Source organism: Myotis nattereri (genome assembly GCF_964212035.1).
Source record: "Myotis nattereri genome assembly, chromosome: 1".
NCBI lineage: Eukaryota > Metazoa > Chordata > Mammalia > Chiroptera > Vespertilionidae > Myotis > Myotis nattereri.
This window is the reverse complement of record NC_138075.1, coordinates 63,899,158-63,905,266: the sequence shown is the minus strand read 5'-3', so window position 1 is coordinate 63,905,266 and position 6,109 is coordinate 63,899,158. Positions and strand designations below refer to the sequence as shown.

The 6,109-nt window shown below is 44.9% G+C and overlaps 1 pseudogene across 1 annotated transcript; it reads right to left on the bottom strand.

Moving 5' to 3' along the window:
- Window positions 1-114: 114 nt before the first annotated feature.
- LOC308519247 (hyaluronan mediated motility receptor-like) lies at window positions 115-3,763 on the bottom strand (annotated as a pseudogene). Its single transcript has 4 exons — window positions 2,496-3,763; window positions 632-720; window positions 344-441; window positions 115-267 (listed from the first exon to the last, which is right to left on the bottom strand). The product of its transcript is annotated as a hyaluronan mediated motility receptor-like (transcript).
- Between the last annotated feature and the right edge of the window lie 2,346 nt (window positions 3,764-6,109).

The following is a 6,109-nucleotide window of genomic DNA, read 5'->3' as shown; positions in this document are numbered from 1 at the left end:
GCCCTGCTTCTGGCTGAGCTGCGAAGGATTGAGCAGGCGGGCTGGAAGGAAGCCATTAATGCCTGGGCTCCGTATGTACCTCAGTACATGGACCATGTCATGTCACCTGGGGTCTCAGCGGAAGCCATGCAGACCATCACCACTGCTCCTGACACCGCCTCGGGGCCTGAAGCCAAAGTCCAGGAGGAAGAGCATGACCTTGCAGAAGATGACATCACAACTGGAGTCATAGGAGCTGAATTTGGTGCTGAAATTGAACCTCCTAAACTGTTGAACAGACCTCGAAGCTCTAGTCAGATTCCTGAGGGATTTGGTTTGACTACTGGTGGATCCAACTACTCACTGGCCAGACATACTTGCAAGGCACTGACGTTTCTTCTGCTCCAGCCCCCGAGCCCCAAGCTTCCTCCTCACAGTACCAGCCGGAGAACAGCCATCGATCTGATTGGACGCGGGTTCACGGTGTGGGAGCCTTACATGGATGTGTCTGCAGTCCTCATGGGGCTGCTGGAACTCTGCAGCTCGCCAGCATCACAATGGGGCTGCCTCTGAGCCCAGCAGCTGACTCCGCCAGCTCAGCCAGGCCTGCCCTCTCCCTCATTGCCACTGCCAGACCACCCGCCTTCCTCACCACCATAGCCAAAGAGGTCCACAGACACACTGCTCTGGCCGCGAACACCCCGTCGCAGCAGAATATACACACGACCGCTCTCGCACGAGCTAAAAGGGAAATTCTGAGAATCATTGAAATTCTCATTGAAAAGATGCCCACAGATGTTGTGGATCTTCTTGTGGAGGTTATGGACATCATTATATACTGCCTTGAAGGATTTCTAAAAAGAAAGGTCTTCAGGAGTGTTTCCCAGCCATCTGCAGGTTCTACATGGTCAGCTATTATGAGCGGAGTCACAGGATAGCCGTGGGAGCTCGCAATGGTTCGGTGGCCCTGTACGGCATCGGACTGGAAAATGTCAGACAGTCCACGGACACAAGGGCCCGATCACTGCAGTGGCCTTCGCTCCTGATGGGCGCTATCTTGCCACCTACTCGAACACAGACAGCCACATTTCCTCCTGGCAGATGAACACCTCGCTGCTGGGAAGCATCGGCATGCTGAACTCGGCACCCCATCTGCGCTGTATTAAAACCTACCAGGTGCCCCCTGTGCAGCCGGCCTCCCCCGGCCCCCACCACGCCCTCCGACTAGCCCGGCTCATCTGGACGTCCAGCCGCAACATCATCCTGATGGCCCAGACGGGAAGGAGCACCGCTTCATGGTCTGAGGCTGGCGCCGCCCGTGCCTGCTCTCGGGCGCAGTTCTCTAAGCCTTCTGTCCTTCTAGATCCTTCTGTCCTTATGCTGGGTCCCTCCTCAGTGCTGCCCACCCAGGGGCATCGGGGGCGCGGCCTGGTCTGTGTCACCTCTGCATGGTCTGGGACATTCGCCTGCTCGGGCACCTATTGATTCGGAGGCATGCACACACCGCTCTGTAGGATGTGGCCTTCCGTCACAGCTCAAGTCTCCCTGCTGGAGAGGGAGGGAGGCGGGTCCCTGGCACAGTCCTGGGCTGGCTGCGCCGGAAGCCTGAAAGTCAGCGATCACTGATCGCCGCCCAGCCCACATCAGCAGTCCCTCCAGAGGCACCCCCTTTCTGAAGTGCTGGCACTTTCTGGTACTGGGTTTTGAGGTAACTTGGCAGTCCTAATTGTTAAAATTATTTTCCTTTGGATTTCCTAAAACACATTATTGTTTACCACAAAATAAATAAATAAATAAATAAATAAATAATGTTTGGGGTTTTTTAGCCCGGCTGGTGTGGCTCAGTGGTTGACCATCAACCTGGAACCAGGAGGTCATAGTTTGATTCCCAGTCAGAGCACATGCCCGGGTCTCAGGCTTCATCCCCAGTGTGGAGGCAGCTGATCAATGATTCTCATCACTGATGTTTCGATCTCTCTCTCTCCCTCTCCCGTCCTCTCTGAAATCAATAAAAATATATATTAAAAAATATAAAAAATGTTTTTAATGGCTGATTTTTTTGTCATTTAAAAAAATGTATTTTATTGATTTTACAGAGAGGAAGCTGAGAGGGATAGAGAGTTAGAAACATTGATGAGAAACATTAATCAGCTGCCTCCTGCACACCCCCTACTGGGGATTGAGGCAGCAATCAATACATACTCTTTACCAGAATCGAACCCAGGACCCTTCAGTCCACGGGCCCACATTCTATTTACTGAGCCAAACTGGTTAGGGCTGGTCATTTCTGAATTAAAACTCTTAAACCACTGGCTTTAAATAAAGAAAGGGCTTGGCTTTTATTTTGGCTGTCATACTTATTTATATGTACATCCTATGCATGTACTTTCTTCTTCTTTTGCAAAACAGTTCCAACCTCACCCACATGCATGATTGGTGTGAGAATCCCAAGAATGTACTGGAAAAATACTTTGTAAAATCTGAAGTCATATGTATAAAGTCCTATTAATACAAACCCCTCCAGCTTTTCTTCTAGAAAAGTTTCAGTTCTTCAACTCTAGCTTTTTGTCTCTTCTTCCAGCCATTTGACCAACTTTTCAGATTTTTCCTCCTTTTGCTGTAATTTATCTAGCTCATCTAGAGCTTGCTTTAATTCTTCCTCAAATAGATTCTTCTCTTTCATCATGGCCTCCTGAAAAGAACAGAGCTTCTGCTGAAGACTAGAAGATAATTCCTTCTCTTGCTGCAAAAGCGAATCCATTTGCAACTCTTTTTGTTGTAGCTTTTCATGTTCTTGTTTTCCAAGAATAAACTTCTCTTTTAAGTTTTGCATTTCAGAACGCAGATGTCCATCCAGTTCTCTGTCCCTGGTGAGGAGGTCTTCTTTTACTTTTCAAGCAGCTGACGTTCAGCATTCAGGTCTTTTACTCGTTGAGACAGGTGACAATATTTTCTTCAAGAGCCTGCTTAAGGCTTAAAACTTCATAATTCTTCTCTTTCAAATTTTCTTCTAACTGGGCAATGTCTAGCTTGCATTTTTCCTCTTGATCTGAGGCACAACTTATTTCTTCAATGTATTCCGAGAGTTTTTCCATTTCAGATTTTTCATCAGTCTTTTCTTTCTGTGTTGAAACGAGTTTCCCTTTGAGCTGTGCTACTTTCCCTTGAGACTCTTCCAGATTCTTCTGGTGACCTGCAGTTTCACCTGCATGCCTTGTTATTTAGCCATCACACGCCTCATCTTAGTTTCTCTTTTGTTTCTAAGCTTCATCAGCTCAAGGCTTAGAATTCTCAGGTTCTTCTGGTTACTATCTTCAGAAAACCAGGGCTGGAGTAGCTCGTTAGTTCTGGTTAATTCAGTAAGCTGCTTTTCCAGTGCAGCGCTGCTTGCAGAGAGAGACGTTATTCCCCTGACCATAGCGCTGAGCTCTGCTTCCATCTTCTCCAGCTCAGCTTCCAGATTCTGCGGACGCTTGTCCTGAGTACTGCATTCCTGCACGAGGACACAAATTTCTTTTTCCAACATCTTCAGGTCTTTATCATTCTTTTGAGATTCTGTCTTTAATCCCAAAGTCTTAACTCTTCTTGCTGAAGCAGGCAAGGTAGTATCTGTGTCAACAGTAAGATTTTGTTGAGATTCTTTTTGTTTTTTATACCTTTGTGATTTCTGAAAGGATACTGGTCCTTTCAATACTTCTGAAGTTTTCACATCATAAGCACCTGGAGATGGTGCACAACCAGAAGGGTCATTGAATCGTTTCAGGGGCGCCTTAGGAAAGCACATGATGACCACTAGCTCCACAAACCGAAGGGAACTAGTGTTCCTTGACTAATGGTTGATTTTTAATGTTTCTTCCCCTCTTATTACAAATATTTTGCATTTTTAAAACAATGTACATAATTATAAGGAGGAAAATAAGATCAGCCATAATGCCCTCATCTAGGGATAACCACCGTGAACATTTTGGTGCATTTTCTTCTATAAAATGTAAGTTTTTGTTCATATTTCTAATTATTTTCCTGGGATAGGTTCCTACAAGATAAATTAGTGGGGGGAAAAGGGCTTAAATGTTTTAAGACTCTTGAGATGTTTTGCCAGATTTCCCGAGTATAAAATTTCATTGGAAATGTCATAATATTCGATTCTCACAGCCAATTGGCCTGGAGGTCAAATCCCCCCCAGTATTACCTACAACAATCAAGGCTTAACTACAACAAGACTGCGCACAAAGACCACAAGGGGGTGCACCAAGAAAACATAAAAAATGCGAAGACAAAGAAACAGGACACAACTGACAGAAATGGAGGATATAGAGTTCAAAAGCACACTTTTAAGGTCTCTCAAGAACTCTCTAGAAGCCGCCGATAAACTTAGTGAGGCCCTCGAAAAGACTGGTGAGACCGCCAATAAATATAGTGAGATCCTCAAGAAATCTAATGAGACCCTAGATGTTGTGATAAAGAACCAACTAGAAATTAAGCATACACTGACTGAAATAAAGAATATTATACAGACTCCCAACAGCAGACCAGAGGGTCGCAAGAATCAAGTCAAAGATTTGAAATGCGAAGAAGCAAAAAACACCCAACGAGAAAAGCAAAATGAAAAAAGACTCCGAAAATATGAATATAGTGTAAGGAGCCTCTGGGACAGCTTCAAGCGTACCAACATCAGAATTATAGGGGTGCCAGAAGATGAGAGAGAGCAAGATATTGAAAACCTATTTGAAGAAATAATGACAGAAAACTTCCCCTACCTGGTGAAAGAAATAGACTTACAAGTCCAGCAAGCAGAGAGAACCACAAACAAAAGGAATCCAAAGAGGACCACACCAAGACACATCATCATTAAAATGCCAAGAGCAAAAGACAAAGAGAGAATCTTAAAAGCAGCAAGAGAAAGACAGTTACCTACAAGGGAATACCCATACGACTGTCAGCTGATTTCTCAACAGAAACTTTGCAGGCCAGAAGGGAGTGGCAAGAAATATTCAAAGTGATGAATACCAAGAACCTACAACCAAGATTACTTTACCCAGCAAAGCTATCATTCAGAATTGAAGGTCAGATAAAGAGCTTCACAGATAAGGAAAAGCTAAAGGAGTTCATCACTACCAAACCAGTATTATATGAAATGCTGAAAGGTATCCTTTAAGAAGAGGAAGAAGAAGAAAAACTTAAAGATACAAATTATGAACAACAAATATGCATCTATCAACAAGTGAATCTAAGAATCAAGTGAATAAATAATCTGATGAACAGAATGAACTGTTGATTATAATAGAATCAGGGACATAGAAAGGGAATGGACTGACTATTCTTGGGGGTAAAGGGGTGTGGGAGATGCGGGAAGAGACTGGACAAAAATCGTGCACCTATGGATCAGGACAGTGGGTGGGGAGTGAGGGCAGAGGGTGGGGCAGGAACTGGGAGGAGGGGAGTTATGGGGGGGAAAAAAGAGGAACAAATGTAATAATCTGAACAATAAAGATTTAATTTAATAAAAAAAAGAAATGTTATAATATTCTATTTGACTGTGGAGTTAACTATCTTCTTAGTGTTGGACAGATGATTATAGCTGCCTCATAGGGTTGTGGAGGGAATTAAATGGCAGAGCATATTAGGGAACCCAGCCATGGGCCTGACTCGGAGGGGAACTCCATTACTTTGTATGCCTACCTTCTCCTTCAAACACATCAAGTGATGGCATTCTTGTCCCCCATAAAGCTCAACCCTAAACTGCCTCCCCTCCCCATCTTGGGGTCACTCCAGTTTACCCCCTAAGGCCTATACCTTTCAAAAGTGTCAACCCTCCTGAACCTGGACTATACAAGACTCTTGTTTTACCTAATGTGATATGCTAAGATGACAACCCTCCATCAAAGTCACTGACACACTGGGTGTCAGCAGATCCAAAGGTAGGAGGAATTCTGAGATGTTCTTTCCTCCTGAGGCACTTTAGGGCTGAGTTTTCTGGGGGCCAGGAAGGCTGTCTTTAGGAAGGTCTGGTTGTGGAAGAGGAACACAGCTAAAGCTTGAACAGGTAGAATGTGGACTCCAGCCCAGAATGAGTGTGTACATTTGACCTTAACCCCTCAAGGTGTAGCTCACAATCTCCTTCTCCGGAGAC